Consider the following 20355-nt stretch of genomic DNA (forward strand, 5'->3'; position numbering starts at 1 on the left):
AAAGTGGGAATACTTTTATTGTATATAGAAGATTTTTGTTTTGCTCAGCAAACAGACCTATCAAGGTTGGGAAACGTTCTACTTTTAATACAATATATTTTATATATTTTCATCTTTTACTTTGGAGGATTTCCCAAGCAACGTAGATTTATACTTAAATAATCCCTCTCGGTCATAATGACTCACTATCAGTGTACGCATCTACTAAAACCCTTCCCTCAGTCTGTACTTTCACCTTTTTCTTCTTTTTTTGTTTTGTTCGGGTTGATCGTTGGGCGTCACTTGGTACCCTAAAAACACCCACACATCCGATATACAAGCCGTGCAAATGGCAGACACACAACTCAGCGAGGAACGCACAGGAATGGACGGCAACGGAATGGAATGTGTTGAACTACAGTCGTTGTGTGACGGGAACGAGCTGAAGCAGCAGAAGCCTTGAAATGTAAAAGACATTAGTCACTGGCAGTCGTCAGTATGACTCTGTTTTATATAACAGCGTTAATGTTTTATGCTACAGAAGTCCAAACAGAGACGAGGTCATGGTGGACGGACGGGACAACAAACCATTGACTTTAACACCGTCTGTTTCCCATTTCCTAGCGACAGTCAACAGGGGTCTTTTAACTCTCATCCATGGCATGTAACCATGGCAACAAAGGTCCCTAAACTTCAACAAAGGAGTCCCTTTAACCCGAACCTGCCTTAGCGTAAACAAGAAGATGAATATGAAGTCATTGATGTATAGGGAAGCATTTGTTGACGTAATCTGTAGCTGCTGAGGACAAAAATGAACGCATGTTTGGTGAGAAATATATTTATATATCGCAATCCCACCAAGGGATTGAAAGCTAACTGGTAATTAAATATAATGATCCTGTTGTCTTTACAAATGAATATGACACAAAAAGGAGCTCGCTAACATCCCAGCCACGTGTCAGAGTCACAAGGATCATTCACTGTTTTATTTAAGTAGGTGTTACTGGTACTTTATCTCACTTACATGACTCTGGAGGTCAGACCAAAACATCTCACTGCCTGAGTTCTAACAGATGCATTACTGATACAGATACATTATGCTCTTGACTCATTTAAATGTACTCTGCCTGTCAAGAGGGAACAATTATTTAAGATGTGAGTCAAAGGCAGTTTTGCTGAGGACAGCACCTGCGCTGAAACCCTAATTCGACACCTTGTCAAATGTGTCTCCATTATGAGGACCTCTCTGTCTGCGAAGGAGAGATTATTTGCCTCCATTGTTTGCATTGTAAATCTCGTAAATTAACCAGAGTGCTAGTGCATGTCATCTGTGATTAGTGTCAACAGGCCTCTAATGAAGATGTTCAACCTGTAGGCGTGTTGCAGCTCTGCACCCACTCGAAGCACTACTCATGTCCTTTATTTGAGGAGAAATAATCCTGCATTCAAAAGTATTCTTCACTAAAAGTGTTCTGCATGTTAAACAGACTCAGAAAAATGAGCCTTACGATTGCGCCATATTTTTATTTCTCCTACGTTAATGTAAAGGCAGGATTTTGCAGTTGATAATGATTCATATTTTCTTTCATTATGGAATGGAACTGCTGATAACCTACTCTCAAAATAGCTAAAAAGCCATCGCAATTAACCAGAGCCCACAGGGACACATTCAAAGCAGTTAACAGGACCAACATAAACAAAAAAGACCTAAATGATTTTAAAAAGGAATGAAAATGAATGAATATGATGAAAAAAGTAAATCCTCACATGAAATGAAATGTAATAAGTGATACAGACTCATTGACATCATTCAACCCTGCTTTATTGTACAGATTAGGGTTCATGCACACTAAATATGCACAAACCCTAATCGCTACAGTAACTAAAGCTGTCAAATAATTGTAGCTGGGATGGAATGTGACGATGTCACGTGACACATTGAATGTATGTGTGTTACAATGGGTTCTTACACCAGGGTAGGCATCTGGACTTTAAAAACGATTTCAAAAAAGTTCTGCTATGTACTATTTTACAAAAAGACACATAAGACAGAAATTACTAATCTTCATGAAATGGAAAAAGCTGTTTACATGATCCCCGAGACGAGGAATCAGCAGTTTGGAAAATAGGATTGTTGAGAGTGAGGAATGGATCTGCTGTTGTTCTGGAGATCATCAGACTGTGGTCAGCACAGCAGGACGCGTACGGGCCCTGAGGAGCAGACGGACAGACAGCCGGAGGACGCAGAGGAGGTGAACGTGATCACCACGCACTGATCAGGAATAACGCATAGGTAATAGGTAATGCATGTCTGCCTGTCTGTCTGCATGTCTGCATGTCTGTCTGTATGTCTATCTGCATGTCTACCTGTCTGTCTGTATGCATATATATATATATGTCTGTCTGCATGTCTGTCTGCACGTCTGTCTGTCTGTCTACCAGTGTCTGTCTGCATGTCTGCATGTCTGCATGTCTGTCTGTCTGTCTGTCTCCTCTCTGCTGGATGCCTGTTCATTTCGTGCATGTCAGCTCGCCAACAGAGAAGAATGTTTCTTCCCGCCCTGCTCCTGTAATGTCACACGAAGTCGCAGCAGCACGGAAAATAAATTAACAAAGATGAGGCAATGACAGTAAACATCTCCTGGATGATTTTCTGGGTGTGTGGGAAACATCTTCAGTCCTGGAACCGATTATAGTACAAGGAAACTCATCTAGATGTAAAGGTTAAAAGCAACGGTTTCTGTGTGCTGTCCATTTCTCGCTCTGTTTATTGGAGCTTGTCCAAGCTTTGCATCCTAATGAGATGGGGGATGGTTCTCACTGGGAGAAAGTTGTTAATGAGGAGAAAACACTGAATAATGAGTTGTGCCATCAGGAATGTAAAAAACACCATAGGTGCAATCCTAAATGTTAAAGTAATCCCTTGAAGCAGCAGACTCTTCCAGGTTGTTGTTTTGTTATGCAAGCTTTTTGTTGGAGGATCAACATAATGTTCTCCCGTAATTGGTTTCTTTCCTTGAACTGAGCTTTTGGGGCCACACTACCTACCTGGCTGCATACAAATCCCACCCCCGATTGGACGGACTAAAGTTAAACTATGGCCCCAACCTTAACCTTAATATCCAACACCAAACGCTGCCATTTAATTGGTGAATCTTGTGTCTGCTGAGCGGCTGAAGCTGCAGGAAGGGTAGAGCTGTGCACATTGAAGGAGGAAGCCAGCAGTAAGAGAAGGATAACAAAGTACTCTGATGAAGGCCATAGAACCAAAGCATGAAAACCACAGTGAATGAACTGGAACTTATCAGGATTTTGGATAAGCGCCGGCAAATAGGATTTTAAACGCCATTTAGGGTTTCTGACACACTTGTAAACGTGTGCATGTGTACCGCCGATAAACTGATGACTTCCACTGTTGCTAATATGGTACAACTTAAAAAAAATTCACCTGCCTTCATAACAGAATTAATATGTCTAGTGCCACCAAAAGCCTAAAAAGAAGGTTTAGAGGTACAGTTTTTTTTGCACCTGCTGTATAATCACGAGCGCAAAGACTTACTGTGAGTGCCAGACATGTCAACCCGATTTTTCCGGCAAACTCCCGATGTTTCAAAGCCCCTCCCGAAAATCTTCCGGACCGACCTTTCTCCCGATTTCCACCCGGACAACAATATTGCTACACCCTCCGTCACTGGGCGCGCCGTTTCAGACTGAACAATAATAAAGGTTACACCTTGAAGAACGGATAGATTGTGCAAGCTCGGCCGCCGACCGCTAGCACCAACCCCCCCCCCCCCCCCGCTAGCACCCCCCCGGTCCTTTTGAATATCTCCCTAATTCCGAAGGCTCAAGGTTGGCAAGTATGGTGACTGCTGATGGATAAATGCTTTCCAGGCTGTGTGATATTGCTCAAAGGAGACGGACTCGGTGGAGAATTGTGCTGCAAAGATTAGTTGAATCTGTTCTCTTACTCTGAGAAAAGGGAAATGTCTTTTCCCAGCGAAGGCCTCTGATGGCTACCCCAAAGCACTTTAGGACCACGCATGATCCATTTGCTGGTTTGTTGTCCAAAAGACGAAATGAAATGCTTCAGATCAAATTTTTACTGGCTCAGTGAAACATTTCTGTGCGAGCGCAGCTGTTTTTAACAAGTGTTTTTCAACAGAATCGGAATGGTCTTCAAAGAGTTGGAAATCATTCCATAGTTGGTTTGTGTCATTTGCAACATCCTCTCGTTGGAAGAGGCATCTGAAGTAGACGTGGCTGTTGGAGGGTCATAGAGTGGCGCTTAACAAACCACCTGAACACAGACCGTAGGCACAGAGAACTGAATAACGAGTGGAACCCGGCGCAGGAACCTCAAAATATGATGACTCATATCAATCGAGGATGTCTGTGCAAACAGATCATTTCTTTCTCTTTAAATCCGGAAGGAAGCTGCTCCCTCCCATCACATCAATCCAAACACTCCGCAGGAAAAGCGTTTGTCTTCGACACGTCGAAACCGCTGTGTTCAACAGCCCCGCGAGCGTCAGAAATACGAGGAGCAATTATTCTCTGACAGTGATGCACACTCGAGTGAGGCGTCACCAAACCACACGACCCGCTGGGGCGTCACGTCTCACTTGAGAATGATGAATTAGGAAGATGGATCTCCACAGAGTCACGCAAAGCAAGCGGGTATAGCGCAGTGAGCAGGGGGGGCCTCCCCTTGATCACATGGGTTTAACAACGGATGTGTGTCTCCAGCAGTGCATCGATCAGACCCACAGACTCCTCGGAGCAAGGGAAAGGCCGAGTGGAGCGCACACAGGGGGCTCCCATAGATGCAGCTGTCGAAAGGGTTCATTGTATTTCCAAGTCTCTCACCCCATTCCCCCACCCACCCACACGCCCACCCCCATCCTACTTCACCCAGCAGCCTCCACCAGAAACACCAGCCTCGTTCCTGCTCCTAAATCCTCTCCAGAAAAGGTGATTCATCTGTTGAGCCTGTGATGTGATTGGAGAGGAACCACATTTTTCTTAAACACCCCCCTCCGCCTCTTCCCACCCGCCCTCCCTCAGGAGAGTAGGTTTGTAAAGATGTCTGTATACACGCCTCAGATTTGTCTGATTTGTGCAGCACATTGTCTCCCGCGCACGGCTGCGTGACTGTGTCACACAGAAGGTACCTGAAGCCCACTGACGCCCATGTGAAGCAGGCAAGACTCTCTTACCTTTTAATCCTAGCGATGCAACTGAGCCGAAAGTAGAGGAAAAATAACTTCTGCGGTACCGGATGCCGTCCGGTTCTCGTTTGTTTCTCCGTGCGTTCACGGCTCCGGTCGCCGCTCACCCGCCGTTTGAAAAAAAAAAAAAAAAAAAACGAGCGCACGGACGAAATATTCAAAAAGAAAAAAAAAGAGGAGAGAAGAAGAACCGTGTGGGGGTGAAAAACCAAGTGTTGTTAGTTATGGAGGCAGTAAGAAGATCTGCGGCTTGTGGATCAACTCGTGCGGCTTCGCGCGCTGTCCAGTGCGAGAGGTGCTGAATCAGACTCCAGGGGTTGCAGTAGATCTCCTACTTTTCCCTCCTCCTCCTCCTCCTCTTCCTCTGCCTCTTCCTCTCCGGCTGCCTCACCACAGATCTTCCCTCCCACGTCGTTGGGTTGGAAACTATCTCTCTTTTCTTTTTGTGTGCATGTGTGTTTGTGTGCGTATAATCACTACAAGCGATCGGGTGAAAGCTTTGTCTCGCGCTGACAATGATGCCAACGCATTCAACAAGAACAATAACCGCGACAACAAAAAGGGGGACGGGGAATGGACCGTGCAAAATGACATCGGGTTCCCGCTCAAAGCAGGGAACTGACCTCGGAGCGAGGCTCGTGCTTCTTTAATTGGAATTAGACCCCAAGAGAAGATGGACGGTTCCGATGCGGGGGGAGAGCCTCCGTGGTGCCAGCAGCGTGCATCGGGTCGAACGCTGGTTTCAAGCAGCTGACAAGTCCTTTCAAGAGTTGTGTGTTTTATTACGTGCGAGGCAGGGGAGAAGCTCGTGCGCGTGGCGGGCACCGGGACGTTGCCGAGACCCCAGCCTGCAGGTGTTTCCGAGTTAGGCGCGTTCTCCTGGATTCACTTCCCACCTTCCATGCGCCGGTCCCATTTGTTCCCGCTGCGCCTCGCGCGTGCACCAAAGACCAGTTCGGCCACTCTGCGCCACATCAACTGCGTGCGGCACAACGAACGGACGCGTCTGCGCCTCACCGGGCGGTGTTGACGCCTTGTAGGTATGAGAGTTAGTGGAGGTCTGAGGGTTCACTTAGTTAGACAAAGCGTGCAGGGGGGGGGTCCAGTTTAGGTCTTCGTGAGTACACTGTGGTGCACGCTCACTGTGCGTCGCACGCGTATTCAATTTAATTTAATTCTTGAAGCGCCGACTAGCGCATCCATCTGTTCACTGCGGCCGCTCCTGGCTGCTGCCTGTCGGCCTGCAAATGGAGTCTTTAATAAAGTACACACACGCACACAGCTCTCCCGACATTTGAGTCCACCGTTCAATGATTGCCCCGATGATCCCTCGGGTAATTTTGGGCTGATCATCGGGATCGCTTCTCTTTATATGTTCGTCATTACCGTGTTAATTGCAGCCATTGATTCATCAGACTCCTCAGGAATGAATGAACAGAGGCGACCCAGCTGCCTTCATCTCAAGCAGACGTACACTGCACCATTTATTCTGTATTTTTAACAGGAAGTTTAACCTTTTCAAACATATCTGTAACTTAATTATCTAAAAGGAATGGCTTTATTAACAGTCAATAAGTAATTTACTGTTTAAGCATCAACTCATTAAGCTTTTAGGTTGGCAGGTTGTTTAAACACCTGACACAAATTCATCAGGAAGACCATAATCTGCGTATTATATCAAAGAAATATATTGAAGGTGAATGAAGGTGAAGGTGCATTTGTAATGGTTGAAGCTCAATAACCATTTGTTGGTGACTAACTGCAGGCTCACTGGCTGCTTGTTCCCATTGTTTCCGCTCATTTCCTCACTAATGCAGAGTCTGACAAGCTGTTGATCTGCGTCCACACTGTGGAGCAAACAGCGCTGTGAAGGTGAAATGTTTTAATTCCCCTTCTGTCGTTTGAATGGAGGCTCAGTGTGCAGCGGCGTGTCGTGTTTTACTTGAGTGTTAATGATGTGTTTCTATTTAGTAATCAGGCCATTATAAATCATGTCATCCGTTAAGAGACAACCTGCTCTTATGTTTGTTTTTGGTCAGTATATTCAACGGACCTATTCGTACTGTGGTATACGTGGGATAGCCTTGTGCTTAACACAGCTATGACCATCTTGTCATTTTGTATTCAGCCAAAGTAAACTCACAGGGATACAATCACAAATCTCCAAACGCAATACAAAATAAACAAATCCCTAAATACATTGTGTTCAGTTTATACTTTATTCTTCACCTCTTGACCTGAACAATTACAGGCTACATGCATTTTTCGAGCATTATCATACAAATAATCAGTAAAACAATCGGAAATTGAGACTTGAATATAACAATGTTGATTATAACTGTCACGGTTTGGGGTCTTGTCTTGTTTTATTTTGTAGTTTCATGTCTCTTGTGTCCCTGGGTAACTTCACTTCCTGCCTTGTTCTGTGATTGCCTGATCGTTTCCACCTGTGTCCAATCACCTGCACCTCCCTTGTGTATTTAACCACTGTGAGTCTCTTGTCTCTTGTCGGGTCATTGTCTTCTGTTGTCTCCTATTGGCGACAGTTCTTTTCTTATCGTCGTCATGCCACGTATGTAGTTCATGTTGTTTTCTTTTGTAAAGATCTTGGTTTTTTCCCTCCTTCCCCTTTTTTCGGGTGAAGTGGTATTTGAGTTTACGTTTTGGAATTTCGACTATTAAAATCCTTTTTTATTTTTAGTACTCCGCGTCTGAGTCCTCCCTCCTTGCCCTTGCACCCCCATTGTGACAAGAACAAAGTTTTTCTGTATTTGAAAACCCTAAATTTAACCTTGCTGGTCCACAATCCTAATTGTTAAATCAATGAGGGCTAACCCTGAATGGATGGATGGATGGATGAATGAATGAATAAAATAAATAAATAATAAACGTGTGTATTTGTCACGCGAGCTCTGGGCCCCGTGAATCATTCTGCTCGACCCCCCCGCCCAACCACGATCCGTCTACACTGGGGCGGGATTTGATGAGCTCCCCTCTGGTGCTGCATTGACAGACTGAATAGCTGCGTGATTCAGTCTCCCCAAATGCCCCGCTCTTGAGTCCCGCTCTTGTTTAAAAGTCAAAATAACAGATAAATCAAGGTGAGTTGTGCTCTGATATGTCAGATATAGGTGATATGTCTTTATTTCTATCTAAGACCTGGGGCCAGAAACTCCTCACGGAGCAGACAAGACGCTTTTGTTTGGATTTTCAATATTGGTGCTCACGTTCCTGCTGGTCTTTCTGCTACCGGCTGGTGATGCAGTGCAGGCTAACAAGGCCGCAACTCGCAATGACCCAACAAACAGGTGTATCACAGTGCTAAGAACCAGAGATGTGTGAAGGTGTTCACTAAATGATCTTCTCCCAGCACGGGGCTTTAGCTTCACATGTTTACAAAAAAGATGGCAACTTAGACACGGTGTGTCATTCATGTTTAAATGCACAGGAGCATGTGAAGTTGTAAGTGTACATGTGAGTCCACTCGCATCATCACACATTTTGATTTAGTGGTCGTGGAAAAAAAGTGAATGTTGATTAAATTCTAATAAGGTGTATTTTGTGCTGCTGAAGTAGGTGAGAAATGTGTTGCATCTTTCTGTAACACGTCCTACATTAATTTTGGCATGTATCCGCTCTGCATTCACACGTGCTTTTTCCGTCTTTGCATAGAAGGGCAAAGAAAAGAGGGAAGAAAAAAAAACCTTAATGCCACAAAATCACTCTGTAAACAAAGCTGGCATTGAGGCGACACCGTGCGAGTCTCCAGCCGAGAATGCACTTTACTGTAAACACAGTAACACGTTACATAACGCAAACGTCAACAAGAATGAACGCGATGCCACGGTGCCGCCTGCTCTCACCAAATGGTGCGAGGACAACGCAGCATTTCGTTAAGCCAGTGTGGGTGTTATTGCTCTGCAAAATGCCTTCAATAGTGCAGCTGTGTTTGTGCGCCTTTGCCCCACCATGAGATGGGGGTACTGTTAGACAGAGGTGGGACAAAGTCATTGTTATGCAAGTCACAAGTAAGTCTCAAGTCGTTGCCCTCGAGTCCCGAGTCAAGTCGAGTCAAAGATGAGGCAAGTCCCAAGTCGAGTCAAAAGTCAAAGCCAACAAGTCTCAAGTCGAGTCCAAAGTCTTACCATTTAAGTTTCGAGTCATTTCAAGTCCTCTTATTAAAGTGGGGACGGGGAACCCTGGGTGATGGTGCGCTGCCTCACAGACCTAGACTACGAAGGGAAGGGAAGGGTAATGGTGGATCGACTGTGACTGTGTTATAGTACTTTAAAACGGACGTTGACATAATGTTGGCGAGGATTTCCATCGGAGTCTGAATCCGGGTTCAAAAATCCCGATTTTTGTAAGCATGAACGAGCTGTCTCGTTGATACGGTAAAATGCTCGTGAGTTACGGTACATTCGATAAGGTGCTCAGCATTCGTTCAAAACTTACCTTTCTTTGTGCAACTTCAGGTGTCGAACAAAGTTGGACGTTGTGGCAGCTCCGTCTGTAATCTTCGACCCGCATGTTTTGCAAATAGCAACTCGTTTTTTGTCGACTACCTCGTAATTTTTATAGCCAAACAAAACTATCTTCGGTATCATTTTTCCAACCGGCGCGTTGTTGCGCTTCATTGGTTGTCTTGCAATGTGCCTGTTTAGATGCTGTCGAATCAGAACCAGGTGGGACTGCAGTGATTGGATGTCGTGCAGGCAGCGCGCGCTCTCTGCATACAGGTGGCGCACATTTTTTTGACAGATGCAGATAAACAGAGCGGCGCGGCCGTGTGAAAATGTTTTCTTCCAGTTTTCATGGGAAGTAGCAAGTCTTCTTGAGTCAAAAGGCTCGAGTCCAAGTGAAGTCATTGATGTTAAAGTCCAAGTCGAGTTGCAAGTCTTTGTACGTTTTGTCGAGTCGAGTCTGAAGTCATCAAATTCATGACTCGAGTCTGACTCGAGTCCAAGTCACATGACTCGAGTCCACACCTCTGCTGTTAGAAAGTGGTCCGATGTCTCGCACACACAGCTGTGCCGACTTTGGGGAGGGTCTGCCAAAAAAAGAGAGTTAAATATTGAAATAAAACTCAAATTGCATGTTGAATTGAAAGTTTAAAGACATCGGTACCAAATCAACCTCACATCTCACTGTGAGAGCACAACTTTAGAGCCTCAGTGACCGAAGAACACTGGGTGAGAAATGATGGACCAGAGGAAGTGATGGTCCAAATACTCCAGATTTAAAACCAGAACATGAAATGACACAGAATACACCGGTGGCACCAACCGACCTCACATTTCATTTTTCTCTCCCGTTCCCATCATTCACCTGACATACATCACGCCTGCAAATTGGCATCGCACAGTTTGACTTCCCAGACTTCATGCGACCCGTCTGATAATGTGTGACACTGAAAGCACCCTGAAGACACTTTTCTGCCTGCAGCTATGGCTTCCATTTGCGCTGCAATGTGTCCCACTTTTTGGGGATTTCTGGCTTAAACGTTAGTCAGCTTTTACTGCATGATTTTGAACCTAATTTTTATTTTTGTGTTATTTTATTTTAAGAGTATTGTTTCAAATGTCGCCACCTCGTCACTACGGTTCCCAGTGTTTTGTGATCCAACACAGCTGTACGCATGTTTTATTTATCAAAGAATACGACATTTCGTTTATAATTTAGATTCCTCACCCAGTTTGGCATGAAGAATGTTAATCACTCCGTTGCCATTCATCACAGGTACACTATGCCTTAAAGGACGCCACGGAGCACACCAATGAATCATGAATAGGACGTAATGAAACACAACTCAGGCAAGAAATGACATGGCGGGAGAGGGACATACCAATAATTCTTTAGGTGAACCACGTTTTAAAGTATTAAGACGAATGCAAACCATCTACCTGTTAAAATTGCACTGCATTGCATGCTGGGAGAGTTTTTGACAGCGGCACATATTTCAGGTTGGAAAAATATAAAACAGTATCATTGGTATTGAGGTGATTCATGGCATTGTTTTGTGAAAGAATCGTTTCTTTTAGGGAAAGGACTGTTGCATTCTTGTGAGAGCTGTTTCAGTTCATCTGATTTACGTGAAGGGTTTCCACTTTCAGGGATATTTTGTGAAGTCAAATTGTATGTCAAAGAATGATTGAGTAAATGTATTATTCCATTGACTTGTATTTAATCCCCTTTCTTTGGTCTTGAAGTGATTCTTTCGTGCAAGAATGACAAACATTCTGTTTGTTCCAACTTCATAAATAGAAGTAGGCTATATTCAATTTCTCTTTTGTTTGCTTCATATATTTAGAAATTTACTATCAGGGGGTTTTCTTTTCCAAACTGGATTTGTCTCCTTGTGGTCCGGCAGCGTGGCAGAACGAGCACAACAAACAATTCCGACATAGCATCATTTGGATGAGCAACAGTTGCCAAACTAAATGGTTTTTCACTCTTTGTGAATAAATATCTGAGGGTTTAAAGTGCAAAGCATAACGGGCATCAAAATGGAGAAGCTGTTTGACTTTAAATTATACATTCAGGTGATTTGCGGATCGGAGTGGGAAGCTTCTAAATTTGCTTTGCTCTTTTCTCATGTCGACCTCTTTACTAATCCATAGAGGCCCATTCGGGACTATTTTAATGAATTTCTAATGTATTATTAATGCTACTTTGCCTCTTAAAAAATAAGTGGTGAAGAAATGGTTGGACCTGTATTTAGCCAAAACCCAAACGAGGATCCTGTAAATGTTGTTGGGTTGCCAGGCAACCAAACACAAATACAGTCACAGAGTAAACGTTTTATTTATGATAAGAAAGAAAAAACAAAGTTATTGTTTTTCTGCTTAAAGAACAACTCAACACTGTGGAAATTATGCTGAATAACTACTTCATTCATTTCATACCAAATTCACGTTTGTTTGGAAAATGGAAAGTTGCAAATAGTTAGCTTAGCTTAGCATAAAGACTGGGTGGAACAGCTATAACTCCACCCCTTCTTAAGATGGCAAAATCCACCTACCTGCACAAATAATCAAATAAATAACATCCACCAGAGACACCTTGTTTCCTGTCTTTATGCTAAGCCAAGTAGGCCGTCTCCTCGCTGTAGCTTCTCATTTGAAGTATTGGTGCAACAATAGCAAGCACTTAAATTGTACTTATAATGGCACTTCTCTATAACATGTTTTGAAACCGCTTATTTGATGAAAAATGTACTTTCTTGTTACTTGTTCTTCTGAGTTTGTATCTCTATGTGGAAATGCACTTATTGTACGTCGCTTTGGATAAAAGCGTCAGCTAAATGACGTGTAATGTAATGTAGAAGAAGGCAAAAAATGAAAAATCACATTTTAATAACTCAATAAATGAACTCCAGCTCGGTCAGTATACACTGCACTCTTAAAATCAGTGAGCCTGCATCACAGATTCTCCTTCGTCTCCTTTTATCCGTTGCCACGGTTTATCTGGGATCTGAATGTTGCCCACCGTACGCTGCGCGACGTTAAATCCAATTCAGAGAAATGTTTGCAGCAGCAGCCAAGAGTCATTGTTATACATTGAGACGCCCTATTTGGAAAAAGCCACCAAACCGCCTTCACATTCACCGCGTGCCGGATAAGTCGTTGTTGGTTTTAATCTTCAGAAGCAGCTGCAGTCAGAACACAACTACAATGTGTTTTTTTTATTTATTTTTTTTATAGCAGATGAACCTGTATCGCGTGGGAGAGAAGGGTGCCTAGGATGAACCCCCGGAAATATTTACACATGAAAATGATGTTTATTCAACAGGATTATCAATGGCCAGCTACAAAGAAAAAAAAGCATTTGAGGTTATATCAGCAAAATATACACTGATTTAGCTTCTGTCAGAATGCAAATGTGTGCAGTAGAATTAGAATCCAGCATCCTGTTGTGGATTTAGCCCCGTGGTCACAAAGAAAAATGTAAATACAGTCATGGGTTGGTCTAAATATGCCCCCTAAAAAGCACATTGCGCATTCCAGCTTATCTTAATTGCTTTTGCTTGCGATACCCCTCATCAAAACTAAACTGCATTTACAGTTGCAGTGTTGAGGATAACTGAGTCTGTGTTCTTGGTTCTTTGAGGATTTAAAACAGCTCAAATGTGTTTGGTATGGAACAGATAAACCTGAAAACTGTATGGGACAGAAGAGGTAAACCTCCCAGATATTTGCACATAAAATATGTATTCATCTTATATTCATAAAAGCCAACAGCAAATGAAAGAACCCTGTGATCTGTGGCTTTCGCCGATCCCCTGAAAGACTTACAGCGACTTGTGAACCGGCTTTTACTCAAAGTTGGTCCAAGGGCGTGTCCTCAAAAGATGACACAACTTAATAATATAAAAAACCTTTAAAACTTGACCTGATCATCTATTCCGTTAAGTAAATACTTATAATACTAATAATTTCTATCACAAGGGAACATGAAAATGATGAAACAAAGATTTTTTTTCTTAAATGACGCTGTGATAGAATGGTGAGTTAAGTTGTACTATGAAATTAAATATGCAATAGTCTGATTTTATGTAATTTAATAAACTATCCTACATTGATTTAGCTCATTAAGACTAAGACTATCACCATATGATGTTTGGACATATTCTGTTTGTGTGTTTTGCTTTAGACTGTTTCGGTTTTCCTTCTACAACTGGACCAGCTGTTTTTTTGTCTATTATATATAGAAGCTGGGATGAATTTCAATGTACACCAGCTTGCAACACTAATGGCAAAACAAATAGCAATAACAATTCCAGCTTCAATGCCAGCCTCATCAAAGGATGTGCTGTCATGCAATATTTAGTGTGTAATATACATCATGGTAAGATTTTTTTCTTTACCACTGTTAATCCAGCTGAGCTTCAGACAACGCGGTCCAACATGCTCACTCCTAACAGTCAGATTAAATGTCAAATATCGAGAGAAAAGTGGTGCTAGATATTCAATAAAGCTTTGATAGGAACCGTCATGTTGTTTTATTTCGGCGGCCCCTGGGGGCCACAGTGGTTTTGTTTTTAGTGCACCAGATTCCCTTAGGAAAACCTGGGTCGGTGGGAAGGTGGGGGGAGTGTGGGTCTAGCTTGACCCTGTTTTAAGGTAACATACAATATCATAAAGGTCGGCTACCAATGACTCTCAAAAGCAGAACTTGTTTTTGCACTTTGGTTCAAAACATGAGATATAGTAGAGGGATTTGCCATTTAAATCCAATGAACATGCTCTATTTTCTACCTTGTTAAATGTCATTTCTATGCTGATTGTCTGTTTGTTGTTGCTTTCTTATGTTCTACTGTGAAGAAAAACACTATCTATACCTGTCTTGTGATTTGAATGAAAGACATTACAAAGTCAAACCTACTAAAAACCACCTGGAAGGCACAAAAGCACAGTTTTTGTCTGATGAATGAATGCCTTAAACAAATTACGCAAAACTTTTTTGTATTGATGTTAACTTTTGTTCTGACTCTGTAGTAAAACAAACCACACGTGCCAGGAATAGAAATTGACTGTTTATCTTCTGCACTGCAACACCTTGAATGGAGATCACAGGCATTCTTTCTCCAAATTGACCAAACCCTCCTTGAAATACTTTCTTATCTCTCCCTCCCTCTAATCCCATTGTTACATCCTCCGTGACCTTTTGCAGCGGATGTGGCCAGCAGTCAGACGTCAATGTGTGAGCGTATCATTGATAGAAGGATGGAGGTCATTACCCGCAGTTGTCTCAGAGAGTGGCTGTAGTCCCCCAGAAAGACAAAACCAGATCCTGGCCGCCGGGGTTTGGCTTAATTACTGATCAGGCTTAATTGGCTCCTTGTGTGGGCTTTGAAGAAAGCAGGATGTGACACTCCCCGGCTAGACGTGGTCTGCCGTCTGGCCTTTGTGTCAGTCCCATTAACCTTTCCCTGCAACCTTCTCCTCTGCCTTATTTTATGTTCAATGAAAGGCACCATTTAAATGAGCTGGAGTAGTAAGAGTAAGAGCTTTGTCACGGGCCATGTAGAAGGAAATAATTGCACCCTAAATAACTATATCAAGACGTCGACCCCCGGCCGCACTTTGATTGGCTGCTGAGATACGTAAATGCTCACTGCAATGCACCACTGGCTCTGGCAGTTATTGGCCCCACGTACATACTTCACCGCACATAAACACACAAACATTTACAGCTAACAACAGTAAACCAAGAATTGCTTTACTCCTTTCTTGTGCCATAGTCAATAGTTCCCTGTGTGACAGCATATGGTTGATGGTTGAGGAAGTTTAAGCCCCTACGTTTGGATGTTGTTTGCATGCTCACAGATGTCAACATGGCAGCCTTAAGTGAGATTTGTCTCCAGGAATACGGGCCTCTGAACTCATGTTGGGTCGCTGGAAAAGCGTGATTCATTCCACCAAACGTTTCCCTCCCAACACCATTAGGCTACATTGTTAGCATCAAGATGTTCAAATACTCGCTAGGAGCTAGCTAGCTAGCTAGCGTTGTTAAGACCGAAAGCATCTAGGAGGTAAATGATAACTGCTTTGAGTTGCTTAGTGTTCAGTGTGCATTTTTGCACACGGGACTGAAAGCTGTGCATGTGTCTGCTTGGGTGTGGGTGATTCCACCAAGTTCACAGATACATGACGTGATTAGTTTCTCTGTGTCAGCAAAACCTCCAATAACAACATCGTACTCTCAAAGTGGACGACACTTGAAAAGGAAGCCAAAAGGAAAGGCCGCGCTGGTTACTTGCCCTTTGGGAGATTGTGAGCTTTGTGTATTGTCATAACCGTGTAATTAATCATACCACCTAACTGTATTCCAAGGGTCCCTTTTGGTTAATTGGACTGCGGCTGCAGAATGGACTAAGCGATGATTCATTCAGCAGGTGGAAAACTGCCCTGCACCCCTGCACCCCCCCCCCTCCTCCTCCTCCTCCTCCTCCCAGGTACCGAGGATGGATAGCTCACTCCTGCACCCAGCTACTCCCCCGTGCTCCTCCATCCCTCAGGCCAATCGACACCAAGGGCGAGTTTACAAGACGGGCTTCGGGGTGACAAATTTAGAGAAGGAGAGGTACAGTGGAATCAATTTTCTCCCTTTTCACAGTATTCAAGACTTGTCCTGCTAAGAGCAGGAGAACAGACACAGATATTGACTATGTGTAGAAAGTTTAACAAGTACACCTCCTCACAGCGTCTGTTGGGAAGTGCAAACAAACACCAAGCAAAGGCGAAGCCCCTCTGACGTTTCATTTACTGGACGTGCTGAGCGGCAACTACAACATTCCAAGCTTCGTTAACCTGTTTCATCTGGGGTCAGGGTCAGTGTCTCAATATGGAATTAAGGTTAAATCATGTGCTGAATTGCAGAAATCTGAGTCTGAGATAAAGTTAGGTTCACGATTATTGTTTTGTTCAGTTGTTCGTTCTGATGTTAGTCAACAGTTTTACTCGGTCAATTAATTCAATTTGAATATGATTTTTATTTACAGACATATTCTGGCCATGTTTTCTGAAATAACATGTTCTGTAACTCAGGGCTTTGGATCAGTCTTTGAATGAACAACCTTCAGAGTATAGAAAGGAAAGGTTGGTGGTGCAAGTGCTGCTTGTAGGCGGAGATTTCTGACTCAGAGTCCGTTTTTGAGAAAACAGCCTTTAAATCAAATCAACCTTGATTTGATTCAAAAGGAGGTTGTCACACACAGCAACAGTGAAATGTACCCTTTATTTACCCCATCCCAGTACAAGCGGCAGTGGGCTCAGCGCCTTGCTCCATACAACCAGCACACCTCCAGTTCTCCAGACAAATCCCCCTCAGACTGAGAACAAAAATGTTCTGATAGTTGTTTTCCATCTGAGTTGAATTGACCAGTGCATGAAAAAGTATCCTCTTTCCTCCTAAAGATGTAGTTTCCATTTCATATTGAATAAAATGTGAAACTATTGCTATATAATTCCAGGCATCGATCATAATATACATGATGTACCTGGATAATCAGTCAGACTGGAGAATTAATCGGAGCCCATACATCACCATTAACACTACACCGTCTTGCTCTACTTGGTTTCAGTGCTACTTGTGTACCGATACCCCGAGACAACCACACTTAAATAGTTAATGCAGCTTTGGGGCCCCCTCTGCATTACAAATAGGCCCATCCTTCTCAGCCAGATCCCCCCATGGGGCGCAGTGCCACAGTCCATCCTCAGCAACTCCGATGGATCACCAATAGGCAGCCGTCTGACACCGGCTTCCACGGGATACCGAACACCGGCACGTGGTCGAGGCCAGAGGCGGACGCCCCGGTGTCAGGGAGCGGCATCCGTCACACGATATCACTCCAGACACCACGATGCCACCTCTCAGACACAGCAGCTGGGCTGCAGGCTCCCGGCGCGATCTGCTCATCTGAAACCTTCCCCCTCTTCTTTTCTTACCTGTCTAGACACTGTTAACCAACAAAGACGCGGATGTGTTGCTTACCAGGTGAATGCATGTCCTTCCTGTATATATGAGTATTTATTTATGTTTGTGCAGCCACTTTACTGATCTTCAGTTGGGAAAAATGAAAATGATCTGTAGGTGGGCAGAGGTAGCTGCTTGATGCCAACGGCTCAAGGCTCTAACCGCTGCTAGCGGAACGCCCCCAAATCTCCAACCCTGCCTTCAAGCTGCATTTTGGGAGATTTAGGTGCTCAATGAATGGAATCTAAATCCGTACTCTTTTGAAGAGATTTTTTAAGTTGCATGACGCCTTCTGTGGCCCTGGAACTCAAATCACAGTCAATGAGACTTGACTCTGCGGCTGGACCTGGATCCTGTTTTGAAGAGGAGTTTGTAAACATTTTATCCCCAACTGTGAAGCCCGCCTCCTATTTGTTGTGGCTTTGCGGAGGGAATCTGCTCTCGGTTCCCAGTGGAAATAAAAAACAGTGATAAAACTGAGCCCAGTTCTGTTACTGCGAGTAACCGGCACAGATGCAGGCCGCGCTCGCTGCGCTCTCCGGGGACTGCGGCTGCCACGCCGGGACTTGACAGGCCGGGGACGGGCCGCCGCGCCCCCCTTTCCCATTTGATCAATCAGGTGGGACACAGAAGGGAGAGCGTGAATTCTAAAACTCGAGATGCGCCGTCACCAAGGTCACCGCTCTGAATGCATCAGCCCCCCCGGCTGCTCTCTTTCTCTGCTTTTGTCGGATTTAGACCCGACGCCGGCCCTTTGGGTGAAGCAGTAACTTAATGATAGCCAGGCTTTATACCACGCTGTGGGCCGTACCTTTAAAACACACTTTAAGGGCTTCTTTTCACTGATGGTCTCCAGTAGATGCATTTGGAACCACGTTGCCACGGCGATTGCCAGACGCGTCTGCCTTTGATTCATGTTCACCTCGTCGTCTTTCTGTCTCTGTGACAGCAAACCTGCAACACCTCTCCGACTCAGGTGAGAAAACCGGAGCTGAGGATTTCTCAGAGTAAGACCACCCTCTGCTGGACGGGACCACTGTGTGCAGACAAGCTGAGGGGAGATCATGTGGAGGAACAGAAGCACGAACACACACCGCAACGGAAATGCATGCGCTCAGAGGAAATCCTACCATGGGTGGATGTTTTTTCAGGGAAGGAGGAGATATTTTCTGCTGTTCATGTACGCGCATCACCACGAGATGGAGTCGTTGCTCAGAGATGTCATTTGGTAAATGTAATTTGAGTCTGCCACCTATTGGTAGAAGCAGCACACTGCCTTTTAGTGACCATGATCACAGGGACTAACTTTACATTTTAAAGTGCCTAAATACCTCCACATCATACTCGCAAGACAAAATTGCATTTGTAATGTTATTTATTACATATTATTTTAAAAAGCTGCTGCAGTCAAATTGTGTCTTTGCATCATGGCTGTCGGCTTCAGAGAGGCTCCACTGGATCTGACCCTGACCTCTGACCTACATGGGGAGGCGCCAAGCCTCTTGGGATTAATGGATTTTATCGTAACGAAGCTAAAGAAGGAGTAGTGGACACCTTGAATATTTATTTATGGAAAAGCTGCACTGCATGCATGATTCTGATTGGTTGGAGGGCATTCTACTAAAATGATTTAATTAGTTGGAAGGAGAAAGTGAGCATATCTGTCTTACAGAACATCAAATACAACATGCATATTTTCAACCAAGTGAGAGACATGTGGGCATGTCAGGGCCGCAGGTCGGCAAACAAAAGTTTGAAATACGGCGCTTTTTTCAAATTTCACAAGCTTGAGTCACAGAGTGACTGATCCACCCGCCAGATCTCAGTGCACAAATGTCAAGATGTGGATATAAAACTATTTAAAAAGGGAGAGCGGAGCGTTGAGTCAGAGTCACCGCCCCAAGGAGAGGGAAGTAGGTAGTGTACAAGCTCCTATTATCCCTCAGTGTGTCACCTAAATACAGCGGCGTGGCCCCTAAACAAGCAGCACGTGCTACTTCCTGTTTGTGTGAGTCAGATACTACTCATGGACTGAATCAGCCGGGCCCCATCCCCCCGCCCACTAACCTCCATCCGCCCCCTCGCAGAAATATAAAAAGACACCCACGCAAATATTCCCATCCCCGCCCACCTCGCCTTTCAACTGCTTCCACACTTGTCCTCTCCCCTCTGGTGGAAGTGCATGTGTGTGTGTGTGCGTTAGTCATGTTCAGGCTCATCCAGGGCCAACAGGAGCACAATCGGGGGTGGGGGGGGGGGAAACCCCAGCTCTCGGGCAGGAATGGGATGTTCTGTGCGCATCTGTTAGTTGGTTTGGCCGCGGCACTCCGGCGGTTTTACGCAGCGCCTAAAAATGGACTGCTGGAGAGAGCTGGAGAGCAGGCCGGAGGGGCAGACGGACGAGCGGATCGGAGGAGGTGGGGGTGGGGGCGGAAAAAGGGCAGAAGGACATGGACGGGGGGGGGAGAGACCCCCCTGATGGTTAATAGGATTCTGTCTGCGGAGACGACACCGAAGAGGCCGTCTGACGTGGAAGTGTTTGTTTGGATTAGCATTTAAATCAACGTGGTGGTTTCGCAGCGTTCTTGTGCACCGGGGGTCGGGTGGGGGGTCAATCTGGTCATTCATTTAGAGAAAACATGCATCATTCTGTGATAAGAGGCCG

General features: G+C 44.5%; 1 protein-coding gene across 2 annotated transcripts in view; it reads right to left on the reverse strand.

Annotated features, from left to right (window-relative positions):
* The window catches only part of LOC119222557 (metabotropic glutamate receptor 4-like), a 119428-nt gene extending 113205 nt beyond the window's left edge, over positions 1 to 6223 (reverse strand). Inside the window, exon 1 of one of the 2 annotated variants that reach the window (XM_037479299.2) lies at positions 5199 to 6221. The gene's annotated coding sequence lies outside the window, so the exon portion shown is untranslated. Of the gene's footprint in view, positions 1 to 5198 lie in introns of both variants that reach the window. The other variant, XM_037479300.2, reaches the window with a different exon arrangement.
* Positions 6224 to 20355: the final 14132 nt, after the last annotated feature.

This window comes from Pungitius pungitius, chromosome 1, assembly GCF_949316345.1.
Source record: "Pungitius pungitius chromosome 1, fPunPun2.1, whole genome shotgun sequence".
NCBI lineage: Eukaryota > Metazoa > Chordata > Actinopteri > Perciformes > Gasterosteidae > Pungitius > Pungitius pungitius.